Raw genomic sequence first — 17,902 nt, 5'->3', positions numbered from 1 at the left:
TTTTAGGTACTGGAAGGCTGCTGGGACGTCTCCCTGAAGCCTTCTCTTCTCCAAGCTCAACAAGCCAAACTTTGACAGCCTATCTTTATAGGAGAGGTGTCCCAGCCTTCTGATCATTTCTGTGGCCTCCTCTGGACTCTCTCAAGCAGGTTCATGTCCCTCTTGTGTTTGGGGCCCCAGAGCTGAATGCAGAACTCCAGGTGGGGCCTCATGAGAGAGAGCAGAGGGTGAGAATCACCTTCCTCAACCTGCTGGTCATGTTCCTTTTGATGCAGCCCTGGACACGGTTAGCTTTCTGGGCTGTGAGCACACACTTCCGGGTCATGTTGAGCTTTTCTTCAATCAAGACCCCCAAGCCCTTCTCCTCAGGGCTGCTCTCAATCCATTCACCGCCCAGCCTGTATCTGTGCTCAGGATTGCACTGACCCGGGTGCAGGACTGTGCACTTGGCCTTGTTGAACTTCATGAGTTTCACGCATGCCCACCTTTCCAGGCTGTCAAGGTCCCTCTGGAGAGCATCCCTTCCTTACATCATGTTTCCCCTTCACGTAGCTTAGTGTCATCAGCAAATTTGCTGACTATGCACTCAACCTTACTGTCCACATCACTGACAAAGATGCTAAACAGTGCTAGTCCCAAAACCAACCCCTGAGGAATACCACTCATTATAATGAAGGCAGTTCACTTCAGTACACCCTAAAAATTACTTTCAATGCCAAGCTGGTTAATCAAATAGACACTTTGCCAAGCTGTCAAATAACTTATCCTTGACACAATCACTCCCGGATGTTCTCCTTTGATCTTTTAAATAGAACCAGGTCCTGGTTTTACTCATTAATTCCTTATTGTTAACGAAGGTCATCTTGACCCAGCTTCAAGACCCTAATACATACAGTAACTATGACTACCAATGGCAGATGTAAAATATATATCAATGCTAACTTGCAGAGTTTAGAGGAAGCAACATAGAGTGAATCACAAAAGCCAGCAATGCTACTGAATGGTATGGGTAAGTCCTCAGACCATGGAATTTGGACTTTCTGACACAGCTGGCCTCCTGGTAGAGAGGAAAATCATAAGCAGGCACTCCAGCCATGTACAGACTGAGCAAGGTGAGGAGCTCATGCACAGGGACCTAGAATTGCTCATGTCTGACCTCCTGCTTACTGAGAAGGCTACAATCCATCAAGTAGTAAGACTCTGTTTACCATTCTCTACAGAAAATGTTCCAGTTTTCTTTATAAGGAAGTTTATTCTTGTATCTCCAAAGTGATGGTGTGTAATGTGTATTTCTCTTTATGTATGTTGTCACCAGTTCCTCATCCCAGCATGTCTTGATGGTAACTTACCTACCCAATGCAATAAAGCAGCCTTGGTCTTTCAAACCATGTTAAAGAAAATAATCAACAGAGTACTTAAACCAGGTTTGACTTGACTTCAGATTTCAATTGAGTTCAGTAGTAAAAGAAAACACTAGTAGTTCTACTTCCCCACAGCTATCCTTGCTTAATGCCTAGCGTTAAGATAAATTATGTTCTTCAGTGTGTAGGATGAAATAAGAGTTGCTATCATGGCAGGATGAGTTTGTCAAACACTAGTTACATCAGTCAGCAAAGTTTTCTTCCCATAGAAGGTAGGATTTTGAAAGTAGATGATCAAGCAGATCTTGTAGATGTGTCACTTGGAGCCATGATTCATGATCTATGTAGCCTCACTTTATATAAAGTACATCACTTTCTCTAACCCCCTTTAATAGGGACTTTGACAGAACTATTTTTTAATTCTGAAAGATATATAATCAAATTCAGCTCTTCAACTTCACTTTCAGTAACCTCTAATCATTGTTCTTTTATTCCAAGTATTCCTTGGCATGGTTTAAGAACTACTGAACTATTTAATAGTTGTTTAAAAGTAAAAGCTATAACTACTTAGACTATACATAAACAGAAGAAGACTAAACGATCATTACCTTTACAAGAAAAGTGTTTATGGAGAAAGATTTAAGAGAACAGTATTATAGATCCAATTGCTCCATTACTCTCTGTGATTTAAAGAAGAAAGCAGAGTGGAATTTGCAAAGTTAGGTAAAGGATAAGACTATTCTGAGTCTAACGAAAAGATGAAGGTACTGTTAGAATATGCAAGTTGCTCAACCCTTGGAAAAGTCAAGCCACTTCTGGGGCTGCTTAGGTAGGGATTCTTTGCTTCAACATCCCAAGTGTGATCAATATTTTATTGTGATGCTTGGACACTAAATTATGCTAGTTGTGAACAAGAAAGAATGTATTTTCCATTCATATGGAAAAAGGAGGGGGTAAGGTATAAGAAGTGTTTGAGATCTATCCAAGAACTTAAGAAATCAAAGGAAATATTTCTATGGAGTTCACTGTGTTCTGCATCACATCCTTTACAGAGCTCACTTTGCTGTCAAGTCCATTCCTTCTTCCCCCTTCTGTTGCTCAACTTACTTTCTGCTGTTAAGATCTTTTTCCCAAATATTAATAAATCTGTATAATCTTTGCCCTCTAGCTGAGCCTTTCTTGTATAGCACACTGTTTCACTGTATGCATGACTGCATGGCTGAGGATTGCTCTGGAAATTACTCATAAAAATGAATTGTCTGGTAATAACACAATTGTCAATATGTGTAGGTTGCAGCATCCCTGCTGGGCCATTGTAGCAGATCATAAAACCTCATTTCCAGGAAAGTTTCAAAACTTTTCTTTTCTAAGGAACATTAATTATCAGAGTTCAGATGACTCCCATTTCTCCATCCACTTTCTCCCTTTTTTTCCTCATCAGACATGGTAGTTTGAAGGCAACTGGCAACAGATCACATGTCAGGGTCCTGGTTTTATGCCCTATGTTCATATCAGTGTCAGCTTAAGTGTTTAAAACCAGTGAGACTCATAAGCCTAATGCCCAAACCAATGTTTGTATGTGACCATTTCCCCATCGTTAAACTTTTGTAACAACAGCTGATTTAAAAGTCTGACACTTACGCAGACATATGCTTTGGTATTCTACAGACTTCCAGAGATTCATGCCCTTCAGTGCTGCCTGTTGACCTCTCCTTCAAACACAAGGCTTTGAGAAATCTTCACAATGGCCAAGCCACTCTGGACCTACATGGTCATGAAAACTAGTCACACCCCCATCAGATTTTACAGTGATGCATTTTTTCACTGATGAATTATATTCTGTTAAGACCAGAACTTTTTTAAAGTACTTACCAGTTCTTATGAAGCTCTTACATGGGAAAGATTCTCATGCCTAGGATGAGACTTGGAATACATGAAAGAGCAAGAAAACTGTCACCCCTCTCAGATAATCATCCTAGGATCAAGACACTGCCGGGTGCCAGAAGAGTCCATATTTCAAGTTTGTGTTCTGCAAGATGTCTGAATGTCAGAATCCCGCATCCCAGGCAAGCTTTCTGGCCACCAAACTATCAGTTATTCTAACAAACAGCTTCCTCTGTCTCTCTGTTGGACCTGTTTCACTGTCTATAAAAAATTAAACATTAATTGGAACAAGGGCTTGAACTTAGGCTGCTCATTGGACTATTGCACTGGTGTTTTTCCAGGCCAGTGAATAGGTAACAATTTGCAAAAACTTGGTAAGTTGCAGAGCAACAAAAGGTAGCTGAGGGGATCCCAAAAATTCAAGAGAAAAAAACCAACAAAGACTTCTGGTAAAGTCATTTAGTAGACTGTGAAACACCTGGTTTTCAGCCCTTGACCTAAGTAAGACAGAACAAGGACTACTAGCTGTTCTAGCGGCAGCTTTGTCAAATAATCTCCAAAGGTCATGGTTCATTCAAATTTTCAAAGGAGATAGTATTTAAAAGTCATACCTTTTTGTCTGAAGTGAAAAAAAAACAGACCATGTATGATCCTCTAACAAATCTTTTACATTAGGATGAAGGTGTTAAGGATCTTTAGTATCATGACAGTTTGATTCTTAAAGTTTCTGAAACCTCTGCCCCAGACATGAAGAAGAACCTCAGTGTTCCAGCTCTCAGTGGAGTGATTTGTTCCTCTGACACTCTTTTCAGCCCTGCTGGAATTTTTCAAATGAAGGCTTAAGTCTATTATTTACATGATATTTTCATATGACGAATATGACATTTATTCATATTTAGTCATACAGAAAGATAAAAGAAGGCAATCAAATATTCAGTGATTACTGTAAGATTACCATAAAAGACCATATAAAAGGTAAGACAAGAACTGTGCGGGCTGAATCCTAATCCTTTTACCTATCCACTAGATAATGTTCTATAATAACTTTAATATTTATGCTTGGTGGTCAAAATAATCTGTTTTCAAACAACACTTTGATAGGGAACTTTGATTAAGCTCTTTGTTTAGAAACTAAAATACATACTTTAGACAGATTCACCTCTCTACAAAAATTTGATATCAACAAGTTGGTATTCCTGTAGACCATGCAAGGTTCTGCTTTTTTTTTAAATGTCATATAATATTTAATTTTCATAAGCACTCACATAAATTCAGTTGAGAGTTAACCAACAAAAATACACAAATATGAGGGAGGTTTTATGAAGAACTACAACTTCAAAAGGAATTGGTTTAGGAATCATGACCTTATTTTTTGCAATAACTTATGCATCATGAACTTACGTAATTGGCAGCAGATAACATATCACACTCTCGGTTTTATGTCCTTGGTTTGACAACAGTGTCAATTGAAGTATTTGCTAACTGCAGAACTAATGGAGCCTCATAGCTTAAAATGTTTTCATTCCAAAACTGGTGTTTGTACCAAAACACTTACCCTTTATTGTTCTTTTTCAACATTACTAAATATACAGATATACATAGCGGTATACAACTAATTTTGGACATAAAAAAAATATCTTTCTGAATACTATTTATACTAGCAAAATAGAATTATCTGAGAAATAAAAACATATATTTTCCTAATTAAATGTTATCAGAAAGCACAAAACCACACACATGAAATGGCCTTGGAGCTCTAAATCTTTGTTATCTTCGCAGCAGGATTCAATGTTGAGATAAAATATCGGGAAACGAGTGACCTGGATTTTAAAACACTTTTGTAGGGTAGGTTTGAATCTACTTCTCCCTTTTCCCAGAGACTGCATTAAGCAGCAGCCAAGAGGCAAGGCTACACTGGTCCTCTGTGTTGAAACTGGACACCTGTATCATCCACTGAAAAGGTCAGACCTCTTGGGACACTGGGCACCTCATAAGCTACAGAAGAAAATACATAAAGTTAACAATTATACAATAGGGAGGGGTTTAAAAGGAATGTTAGTGACTTAAGATCTTAACAGCCATTTAAATTCAATGGCAAAGAAGTCCAAATTTATTGAGCGATCTGACAGTTAGGAGTGGGACCTGTTTGGGTTTTGCCTCTGAAGTGAGTATTTTGTGGGGAACAATTACGTTTCAAGACACTTAAAAATTCACAATAATATACAACATAGAGTAGGCGAATTGCTGAAATTTTTTGTTCTGCTTGACTAAATTACAAATGAGAGGCAGGAAACAATCATATGCCATCAATTTAGTAGACTATTTGCTATTATGTCTGATCTGAACCTGAATTTAAACAGGCCTGAAAAGAACCACTTAACGTGTTTTGAAATCTGGCTAACAGTGGATTATCACCAGCAATGTAGATTACTTGGTAGACACCATTTTTGATTCAACTTTATTGAAAACTTTCAGTATCTGGGACAGTAAATTGCCATGAATGAATGCACCTTCAGGTTCCTTAGATGATCTCAAACCTGATCTTCTACAGCAGGAGGTTCTTCATTCTCCCAGTCCCTGCCTTTGCCTTCTGTGTCTTGGTCAGTGTGGCTGGAGCTCTTGCTGGGGAACACCAAGGTAAAAATGTCATGAAGTACCTCAGCTTTCTCCATGTCCCAGGTAACCAGGTCTCCTATTTCCTTCCAGAGAGGGTCCACATTTTCCCTAGTCTTCCTTTTATCAATAACATACATATAGAAGCTTTTCTTGTTGTCTTGATGTTCCTGGACAGGGCTTTAGCTTTCCTAATCTGATTCCTGGCAGCTCGGACAATTTCTCCGTATCTTTCCCAGGCTACCCATAGTTGCTGACGCCCTCTGTAGGCTTCCTTTTTGTGGTGGAGTTTGTCCAGGAGCTCCTCATTCATCCGTGCAGGCCTCCTTGTGGTTTTGCCTGACTTCCTCTTTGTCAAGTTGCATCGCTCCTGAGCTTAAAGGAGGTGGTCCTTAAATGTTCACCAGCTTTGTTGGGCCCCTCTTCCCTCCAGTCGTAAATTGACCAAATCCGTTCCTGTTTCTCTATGCAAGAACAACTGTGTCTATCTATCATATTCCCAAATTCTGTTTTGTTTAGCCTCTTCCTAAAAATCTCTCATCATGGATTTTATTCAATTTCCATAGTGCTTCACTGTCCTTATTATTACAAACATTTTCTTGAGGTCTGACTCAAATCTCTCTTCCTGCTATATAACATTGCATTCAGCTCTGGACAATACACTCCCAGAAAGATCTGGGTTGTATCTGCATTAGCATTTTAGTTCATCCCTGCTTTGGTTTATACAACAGCATCAGACACACAGATTTTCAGAAAAAATAAAAATAAAAAAATCAGAAAATGCAGTGCAGGAGTTCATCTAATGATCCCTAACCAGTACATAGATCCATTCCAAGGGATCAGCCCAGAACTCTTTCAATACCTTAAAGCCTGCATGACTGTGGATGTTAAGCCCTCATCGTCAACTATTTTACTTTACAGGTCCTGTTCTGCATCCACCCCACACTCTTACCAGGCCACACAACTTGCTAAAGTAGAGACATCTGCAGGCCAACATCCATTGGAGAAAAGCAAAGGATGGGATGGGATGGGATGGAAGAATGGAGGAACTGATTTACTAGGCAAGAGCAGGCCAGATGCACAAAGAAGGTAAAAGGAGTTTTGTAGCCATCATTTGCCCTGGTCCCTGTGACATAGAGAAATTATGTTCACGCAGCTGAGCAGCCCCTTCCCTTATTGTGATCAACACACCAGGCTGGTCAGCTAGATGACACAAAGGTGAATTGTAATAGCCAACACTATATTATAGCCTTTAAGAATGACAGATTTTAATTTGGTATCGCAGAACATAACCAAGGATAAGATGTAATTAAGATAAGAAAAAATAAATACTTCATTTTGGAAGACAATGTACTGGCATGACGTCTTTTAAACAATGGAACAGTCTCCCAGACTCTTCCCAGTAATGGATCCTATTTGTTTGGTGTTTTTATAGCCAGATTGGCAAATGCTAAAAAACAGCCTGCAGGATATAGTCTTGCTTTGGCAAGTGATGGAGCTCGATGATCATTTCCATCTAAGCTTCCTCTCAATTCACGCTGAAGTTTTGGAAGCAGGTTCTCTTTCTTAGTTTGTATTTGCCATTTGGAATCATATATCAGCTGGAGCTCCTAGGTATAACACTTAGTCGCAACAAACACCAGTTGAGCTCTTAGGCATGAGCACAAACATTGTGCAACAAGGTTAGCAGGTTACTTTGCCTGCTATTGCCTGAGTTAATATTTCCTGCTAAACTGCGGTGTGCTGACATAGCAGTAGAGTTTCTGAATTAAAGCTGGCTTGTACCTTGTCAGTCTGCTGTGTGCTAAGAGGGTTTGATTTGCTCTCATAGAAATATCTTTATTTAATCTCTATGCTTATAAGCTAAATAAATAAATACCAGAACAACTTCTCCCTTTTGACTTATTCCATGTGCTTCTTCAATGCCAGTTATCATCAGACTGTCAGTACACTGAGACGTGAATCATCTTTATTTAAAGTCTAATAAAGAATCAAGCACCTTGACCCAACACATGCAGCAGAGACCAGGGGAACTGCACAGCACTCGCAGTCAGCAGCAGCTGAAAGTTTTGCTAGTTCTTTGGAACTTGTGCTTGTCCTGTTAAAAATGCCTGTAATGCTGAACGTTCTCCTCTAAGAACTTGTTTCTGAAAAGTGTGCCAGTGTAGTCACCCATAAATGGAGTTACCTAAGCCTTACAAGTCATTTTGGAAAATCACAGCCACGTTCTTGAATGGAGAGGACACATTTTTATTTCAGCCATATGAATGTAAATTAAAATCTCTCCTTCTCCCTTTCTCAAAATCAAAGAATAACGCTCCTTACAGAGCTATAAATTGTACCCCTTCAACACAGATACATGCACAACGAAGACCATCAATAGCAAATGCAGAATTATTTATTGCCATGTAAAAGACAAGTATACACAACAGAGCAAATAAGGGGAAAAAATACTTTTAAAAGTAAGATTACAGAGAAGAAGTAACAAGAGAAACATTTAAGCATATTGCTGCCCCAAGCGGCTGTGAATTTCAATGGAAAATAACTACCAAATGTTTCCAAAGCCAACCACAGAAATCAAATAAGATTCAACTTAAATTCAATTTATTTTGAAGATTTTGTTATTATAGAGGCACACATGCATGTAGTATTCATGGTTATTTCTCAAAAATTAAACTCTTCTGGATTCAAATTTGTGTAACACCAAAAAAAGGGTTTTAAAAGGCGAAATCCCTCTATTCTGTGAAACCGTTTCTGGGAACTTTCCTGGAAATCCCAGCAAGACAAGCCAAAGAAAATTATCTCTGGGGAATTGCGATTGTTGCAGCAAATGTGTGCTTATACTCTGATTCATTTAATTAAGCCCTTCGAGTGAATAACAGGATACAAAAACAAGGGATATACTGAAAAAGAGTAATCAATCTATAACAAGATCTCTCAAGTTATTGACTGTATATTATACAAATGTAAGTCCAGATCAGAAAAAAAAGCTCTTCTGCGCTTATATATTATGATCTTTCAATAGAAGTTTGAAAGCAGCATTTGCCAATGGTGTTAATTTTAAATTATATGACTAATGACAACACTGTGTACCACCCAAGATTTTAGCATGCTGAGAAAATCTCATTTATCTTTTGAAGTTATAGCAAAAAAATACCATAAACCAATCATTTCTGAAGGATATTAATGCAGACAGAGTGAGAGAAGAAACACAGTGAAGAAGTTAAAATAAATGATTTATGTATAACAGACATAGTAAATTATCCAGATTACAAACCCTGAGTCTCTATTCATTTCTCTTTCACTTTAAATGAATGGCAATGCGTGAAAATTGTGCAAGGAAAATAGAAGCTGTTCCCTCTTAAGCAATACTGCTGTTTTCAAACAACTGCACTGTTAATACATTCACTTGTACTGTATAAGTAATAGTCAAAATTTGTTATGAACTTGTTGAGTGAATGTCATTGATAGCCGCAGTGAATTCCTTTTGGGCAAGCACATCATGCTTTTGGACAAGCTGAGTTGCGCTGAGCAACTATGGATCTGTGGCTATTAATGGAATTGTCTTCAAGTAGATCGACAGTTACATCTAGGTGAAGACTGGTCTCCAGTGGTCCACAATTAGATGTACATCTACCCATGCTCATTAGTTTGGAAGAATGCCACTTTGGAGATATATTAGGAAGAAGTATAGGACAGAAAGGTGGAGACTGAGGTGCTGCTGAAGTTACAGATGATGTTGATAACTTTTTAACGAAATGCAGCAACACAGACAAAAAGAGAGGCACTTGCTTTACATTAGTTTCTGAAGTTTCTGAGTGCACCATTCGTAACACCACCACAACTGAGGCATGCCAGCTTGGACTAGGACTTCCAACAGTCTTTTAAAAGCATTTTATCTCTCAGTACGGCCTTGAAAAGTTGCCTTAGTCAGACCTTGAGTGCCTCAGATTACTCATAGTTCCCCATGATATTCTGATGTTTAAATTACATATGATACCAGGTTGGATGAGATTAAATAGGCCAGATGAATAAATGTAATGCACTTCATTTTTCCACTAAAAAGAAAAAATAAATAAAATAAACTGACAAGTTATTTTAAAGAGAAGAGTTGCATTTTGGGCACCTGGACACACATTTATAGCACCATCCAGTTAAAAATATGGCAAATTTTAGGGTAGTCTTATACAACTTATACAAGCAGAAAAGGAATTTGCACCCCATGCTTCAAATACACACAGAGGGAGAGAAATGCTGCATTCTAACTTCTCTGTCTTATACAGAAGGGAGAAACTTCACCCTCATCACACTACATACCTGAACTGGCAGAAAGCTGCTAGTAACCTCTTTAGTAACTGTCATTCTCATGTACTACAGGACACAAATGCCCAGGCTGAACTCCAACATTACATTGTTCGGCCCTCAAATGGCAAAAATCCATCTAGAATTAAAAAAATGGTACATTAAAATAATATACAGTAAGTAATGTATTTTGCAGTCCCTACTTAGCAAAACAATTTCCTCACATCACCTTTACCAGAAAGTGAAAGCTGCAATACAATATATGGTGCTAAATTAAACCTTGCGCAAACATTACTGACAAGTACAGATGTACACTACTTCAAGTGCTTACCGTCTGCAATTCAAGCAAATAGCAAGTTATTGGAGGCCACGGGCAAGCATTAGAAGAGGATTTTTCAGCTATTCAGAGCTGTGAATCAAAGGTGATGTATTGTTAAATTGAATGTCTGTACAAGAGGGTTGTGGTTATGGAATTTGATAGCAATGAGAACTGCACTGAATATAAATGTCACCTTATTTATCATCCCTTATTATTTTTAGATTTTTCTTTGCAAGGAAATACATTTAAGCAACTTTAATTCTGTACTAGAAAGCTCTCTATAAGAGAAAAAGTTGATTCAAGAACTTTTCAGAAATAATATTTTAGTTTCTGCAGTTCCCACAGCTGGGAAAAGAAGCACCCATTCAACTGAAGTCTATAACAATATTAATCATATCAGGTCATTTTGTGGTACTCCCACACAGGTGTTTAGCAGATTATGGCTTGCTTTCCTAATAAAAAAAAAACATAATTAATCAAACACCAAATAAAGCAGAAATTTTTACACACAAAATGGAGGATAAATATTTTTATAAAGTCCTTCTCTGACAGATTCTAGCTTAGAAATGGGAAAAAGTTCCAAACACTTTCAAAAGTGATTCATTAAATGCCAGTGGCCTCATCACTGCCTCTTATTGCCACATGGTCAAATTTTATTATCTCCTATCAAAGACCTAATGTCCAAAGTGATGTCAGCAGCCACCAGTTAAGCAACATCTGTCCCAGTTCCCCAGATGAGATACTGCTCACCAAAACCAGGGCTGCTCAGTATGCACTTCCAGCTTGGTCCCCCTCTACAATGGGGTCATACCATGGGCACTGCTAGGCCTAAGTTTGGGTGGTTCTTGATGAGAGCTGATTATCAGCACCAAAATATTTCCATTAAACCACACAGATCTAGGATCCTCCCCTTCTTGCTTCTTAATTGTCACCATGACAATGTCAACACTTAAATCACCAGTGCTGAACATATGTGAGATGTGGCCCAGTTTGTATCTTCTGGAGTTGTTACCTAGACTGTTTTCAGACACACATTTGGTTTATATTTCTTAGGTATTCTTCACAGCAATAAAACCGGAGAGAGGGGATAGGAATAAGATAGCCTCTGTGGCATAGAGAAGATGATAGCAACAAAATGCCCAATTCTTTGGGTATCAGAACAAAACTGCTTTAAAAGCCAGCTCCAAGGCCACTGTTGAAATGGACTGATGTCATGCTAAGAAGCAAGAGCTTGTTGCAATACCTCTCTGGCATCTCACTTGAGAAAGAGCAGCATGCTTTATCACAATAGCTAGGGGTCATCTGTATGTAGAAAACACAGTTATAGCAGGGTTAAATAAGGGAGAATATTCCTAATAATGGAAATCTGAACCTTTAATATCGTAACACTTTTAATATTACGGTGCACTCAGTGTTAATTTGGTCTAGGAATAGCTATTTCATAAGCATAATCGTATTTTTAAGCAAAACCTTTTGAATTCTTTTAAAAGATGCTTACAGTAGTTAAAGGAGTATCACATTTTAAAGGTACATTTCTAATTACATTCTGGCAGAACCTTAGCTGGAAACACTACCAGTACTATTTTGATAGCAAACGCTGTGACAGTTTACATCAGCTAAGGTTATCTGCCGTCTGCTTATTATCACGATCAAATATCATTACAGGAATATTGTCAGCAGAGATGACAGAAAACTGGGGTGCAAAAACTGGGAATGAGCTTATGAAATCTGTGAGTATTTAGAACAGAACTGGGCTATTTCCCTAGAACTGCATGACTTCAAGGACTGAAGCAGTACAAACAGGATGGAATCCAGAATTTCCTAGCTCAGTTTCATAAAGCTGGCAGTGAAAAAATATCACTATAAACTGGGCAGTTGCCAGCTGCACACGGAGGAGAAAATTCTAGCTGGTTCAGTCAAATTCAGGGTTAGCATAAGCCCCTAAAGAGAGGCAGCCATGGCAAAGTACAATTCAAAACCACACAGGTATTTCCAGCAGCAATGGATGTGCTGGTCGTATGTCACTGGAGTACTGTGTAAAATTTAGGTCACCCCTTTCAAGGACAGCCACAGCTGTGCTCCATATGGGGGACAGCCACAGCCACAGCCCTGCCACACGGCCCCTGAGCATGTGCCTGGGCTCCCATGTTTGTGTCTGGGAAATCCCATGCCATGCACTGCATGAGCAGGAAATCCAGCCTGTGGGAAAAATGAGTGGCACAGATGGCCCGTGAGTGCACAATCCGCCCAATGCTCTCTGGATGCACTAGCCTCACCAAGATGGGTTGACTGCAGTACATTGGCTGATACAACAGGGAGGCTCCAGAACTACTATACATAAACTTCTAATTTGTCCTTTGGGTTTCAGGTAGGTTCAAGCTGTATTGCACAGCATCAATCAAATAACATAGCACACATAGGGTACACCCAGCATGTTCCTAACATGCCATACTCGTTGCCCAGGTGTTCAGCTGTCAAGCTGCATCTGTGTTTGTTTAGGACTTCCAGACGTCAACCAGACTGATGAGAATGATTGTACTGAACCAGTGACCATATGCTGTGTCAAGCAGTGCTAATGCAAGGAAAAGGAGGAGAGGGTACAGACATCTCTTGGTCTCCAATTAATCTCTTCCTATACATTGCAGGAAAACAGACTTGACATGAAACAGGTGCCGAAGATGACTTCTAGGAGGATCAGAGAAATGGAAAATCCATCTCATGAGAAGTGACTGTGAGCACATCTGAATAAACAGGTGCAGACCAATATGAGCCTCAGATGGCCTCGTACTGGCCCAGAATCCTTATAGACTGAATTAGCACAGTGCTAATGAAATCTCCCACAGAACTCACCAGCTCAGGCTTAGCATTACACTGCCATAGCTCTACAGGCACCAGGAGAGGGCCAGTTTAGACCCCAGCTCACTCAGTTCATTAGCGGAGAGAATCTGAATCTGCCTGTCCCCATCAGTGTTGATACACCCCACTAGAGTCTGGCTTATTAGCCACAGTGGAGCGGTGCCCAAGGGGATATAGGACTGCCCTTGATGATCTTAAAGGTCTTTTCCTTTAAGCGATTCTATGATTCTTTAACACAGAGAAAGGGGAGGCAGGAAAACTGCCTCGGCAAAGAGACAAAGTTGGCACATGAACAAACGGTGTAAACCCACCATAGACACATTTAAGCTGGAAATATGAATAATTCTAGCCATTATGGCAGTGAGATCCTAGAAGAGCTCTAACAAGTAATGAGGACAAAAATGTAACTAATTTTAAGATGATGTTTGATGTTTCAGAACAGACCTCTCTAACACAAAGGTGTCTGAAATACTCCCAATGCCCTATAAGACCCCACCCTGAAAATCTCCGTTAGCTGTGAGCTGCAAACCAAAATCCAACTGAAATCAGAAATTTAATTAAAAGCAGCACTTCTGAGCTGGCTGCTGGCAGGCATTACACTGGTAAAAAGTGACAGCTGCTTCATTGGCAGCGCAATGTCAACATCTGTAAAAGAGGCCAAGGAACAGGCACAGGCCACCGCTGCCTGAGGACCACCCCACTTTGAAGAAGGTATTTGTAAAAAAGGCTTCACTCTTTGGTCTATGCTTTCATCAGCTGAAATACTTTACTCCTACTTTAATTTATATTTTGCTGCTGTCTCCCTTTTTTTTTTTTGGCTCAGTGGGAGCATAATGCCAATTAAAATTAGTTAAGAGAGAAAATGTCAGTTTGTCCAAATACAACATAATTCTTCTTAAAAAAACTGTTCTCGCAGTACCTAGTAAATCCAGGGTTTGTTGGCAATAAATATGCATTTCAGAACTCTCTCCTCTTTGTACTAGTGTGCTTACATCACTTTGATCCATTTTATTCGCATATATATTCCCCACTTTGTATATGATTTCCATTTCTAAAAAGGGATTATTAATACCTTTTTTAAAGAAAACACCATTTTCTTGTTTTAAGAAATTCAAATGTGGTTCCAGGTGAGAACCAGCACCAAGGGATTAATACTCTTACAAAATCAATTTTAATAAAATGTCAGAAATAGAAGTACGGCTGGATTCCGGGAAGCAGGTTTGCACATATGTTAATATTCAGAGGTAATTTTTGGCCCTTAAATTAAGTTTCACGGAGGATGGTGGACTGCTCCTGGTAGCCACAATAATTCACACACTGCAAATAGTGAACTGGAACTCAAAATTTAATATCAAAGCTTAATGCAACCATTTAATCTTCGGTTGTTTTTCTTTTTTTCCTGAGAGAGCTTCAGGTGGAAATGATGGGCCCTGTGAAATGATGAGCTGCATTACATAGCTCTATGCTTGTCACAGTTTTTCCCTGTGAAGAGACTGTATTGCTTAGTCTAAGAATAACTTTAAAATTCACAGAAAGTAAGAACTGTTGAGCAGCTAAAAATAAAAAGTCATAGGAGGACGCGCTGTTAGGCATAAACATTGAGACCCTTCGAATCATCTTGAGCTGTTGAGCTAACCTAAACATTTTGGGTCAGATCCTGATCCCAGTGAATTAAAATGATTTGTGGTGAGAAATAATGTTTCTCCTTTTATTTCTGTTTTCCTGCTAATGAGTATCAGATATAACATTGCAAGACTATTCTGTAAACAGAGTGCAAAATTAATCATTTTCAGAGGAACATTTTATTCACAGTAGGCTGTGTAGGGAAGGAATTAAGCCCAAGTAAACAAACAATGAAGGTAAATAAGAATACACAGAGAAAGTGAAAAGATGTAGAAAAGATGACAGATATAGTTAAAAATTACTGGATATATGATGAAAGCAAAATACACTGCTTATGAGGAAAATTCAGGTATTGAGTAAAATGCTGAGTAATTTCATCTGAGCATTAAATTATTTGCAGTTTCCTGCATAAAAGCAAAAACATAACAGAAATTCAGGCCCCTGTTATGCCAAAGCTCTTTTCTTCATCCAAGAGCAAAGAAGCTAGCAGGTTTACACAATTTTATGACAATTAAAATATTCCATATAAAAAATGCATACTTGTCCAAACTAACTGACTTCCACTTCCAATTCTTTCTGGGCAAAGTCTGAGAAAGAAATACCGTGCTGCAATATAAAATAAGCAAATCGCATCTATTTTGGAACAAATGAAGAATTACATGCAGTTCAGATACATCAAAATCTTTCTATCTGGCTGCAGAGTCCTAGGATGTGTCAAACTGTCCAGAAGCTTCCTTCTATTATTGATAAACAAGCCATGCATTAAATTAGGAGATTAAGATGTGTATTCCTTTCAGTTCTCATGTATGTTTGTCATTAATCCAAAATAACACTGCCAAACCCCAACCACAGAAATAGTGAAAATAAATACCAAAGGTCTGGGAAGAGAAATCCTGAGGTCACAAAGAGAAGGTAACTTCAAGGGAGTATCCTGGAAATTAAGACTTACAAATCATCATGGACTGAAAGAAGCAAAATTCAGCAATAGCATAATGCCATTTTACATGGTTAAAAATAATGAATAGTGGGGCAAATGCCAGGAAAAAAAAAAATGACTGGAAAACTTCACAAACATTTATGTTCAAAGAAAAGACTTCAAGCGAGTTATTTGATAGAGACTAAGTGCACAGCAATGGTGCCTTCTAGCCTGCTGATTGGTATGCTGCATGCTTCAAACAGGTCTGTCATGCTTAAAGCGATCATTTACATAAAACCAGACCACATTATGTATGTAATATACATTTTAGTGATGTTGGGGATAAAAGGTCAGTAGATGAATCATCCCCACTCTATATTCAAAGGTGGGCTGATACTCCTGCCTTTCTGGGTAAAACTCCTCCATTCTTGCTAAAGTATTTGTTCCTTTACTCTACAGCTTATTCCAAACCGTTAAACCACTGCTGGGTAAAACCATTATATTGTAGAAAATGAGGGTCACCCTGAAAAAGATTATCCTAGACATGATCCCTAAAGATTTTTCTTGAATAAATGTTTTCTAAATGCCTTTTTTTCATGCCTTCCCCTCTGAGTCTGTTACAGACTGAAAATTCAAATGTGTATACTGGTTCAGGCAGGGCACGTGCAATTGCCTGAAAACCTGAGAATTATTAAATTATATTTTTTAAACCTTCATATTTTACTGCACTTCTAAGGAAAGTGAGATGATGGAAATCACACCCTGAGCCTTCAGCCTTCCTTTTGTCTGTTATCATGCTACATGGCTTCAGCCAATCCCGATCACAAGGAAGGCATCAGGAGTTTTGCCGCTGATTGCTCATGACTTTCACCACAGAAACCTTGGGGCTCTGAGCATCAGCCTGAGACAAAGACTGCCAGGCAGCAGTGAGATTTCCCCATGGCAAGGAAGCTCAAAGGAGTAGTGTTTCACTTACCTCCACAAAGCCTGGACCCAGTCTGTCAACTCAAAAGTGTACCTTTAACATTCTGAGAAAATACCCTTGCCCTGTTGGCATTTAAAAGATGAAAATCTAACCTTAGTTATCAGTCTGTTGTCATCTTTCTGAACAATGTTAATGTATTGAAATTTGATGTCATATGCTGAAATATAAAACACTGCATGTGGTGAATTCTGTTACAATCTTCTTAGAGGAGATTTAGTTTCAAGCAAATTGCATCTCCTCATCCTCCTTTGTATCACACCTGAAGCCGGTATGACCAAAGACAGTGGAAGAAGTATCTTCTCTTTCTGCCAAGGACTTCATCTGTATTCAATGTGTATAAAGTTGACGCTTAAGTATAACTCTATGGGGTTCCACTTCTGGATGAGACTGCTGTCTTTGCTGCAGAGCAAACCATTCAGATGAGTATAATTATACTGTACTACCAGGGGGTCCAGCCTGAGCTCGAGCCACAGCAGCTTTTGAGCAGTTTGCTTGGTGGGCAGCAAAGATGTGCTTGGCATGGGGGGTTCTGGATAATCTCATTTCCTACTGCTGGAGGAAGTGTGTTAGCAGATGCTGCTGAAGTTGCCATTGCTGGCTTACCCTAGAAGCTGGCTGTGCACCCCTTTCAGCGACATTGCCCAGCAGGACCTTGTGACAGCCACTGTCGTCTCCTGTGTATCTATCTCCTGTACTCTTCTACTACTCAAAAGGGTAAGACTACCTACATTTTCCATGCAGTGAAGCTTATTCAGGAAATTTCTGCTCTTAATATATTCTCAATTGCAGTTCTACCCTGGGGCAGTTTGATAGTATTGCTACGGAAGTCTGATGGGGCAGTTCTGTTACCCCTGCTTTGGCCACACGCTGTGGCCATTTCCCTTGTGCCTTCTCTGCAACAAATGTGATCATTCCCTTTGTCGTGATCCAGTTTAGGGAACAAACCTGTCAGGAAAAAAATAACTAATTTTTCTAAAGCCAAGTTTTTCTGCCCCCTTAGTCCCTGAATCAGGTCACTGCAGGGCAATGGAAAATCACACATG

The 17,902-nt window shown here is 39.1% G+C and overlaps 1 long non-coding RNA gene across 2 annotated transcripts in view; it reads left to right on the top strand.

The window, feature by feature from the left end:
• LOC136017082 (uncharacterized) overlaps positions 1 to 14,350 on the top strand; it is a 56,459-nt gene extending 42,109 nt beyond the window's left edge. Inside the window, exons 3-4 of one of the 2 annotated variants that reach the window (XR_010613828.1) lie at positions 6,780 to 6,947; positions 13,125 to 14,350. This is a non-coding gene — a long non-coding RNA (uncharacterized LOC136017082). Of the gene's footprint in view, positions 1 to 6,779; positions 7,707 to 13,124 lie in introns of those variants that run through there. The other variant, XR_010613827.1, reaches the window with a different exon arrangement.
• The last annotated feature ends 3,552 nt before the right edge of the window (positions 14,351 to 17,902 follow it).

This window comes from Lathamus discolor, chromosome 6 (assembly GCF_037157495.1).
Source record: "Lathamus discolor isolate bLatDis1 chromosome 6, bLatDis1.hap1, whole genome shotgun sequence".
Classification (NCBI taxonomy): Eukaryota; Metazoa; Chordata; class Aves; order Psittaciformes; family Psittacidae; genus Lathamus; species Lathamus discolor.
This window is presented reverse-complemented; position numbering and strand designations above follow the sequence as displayed.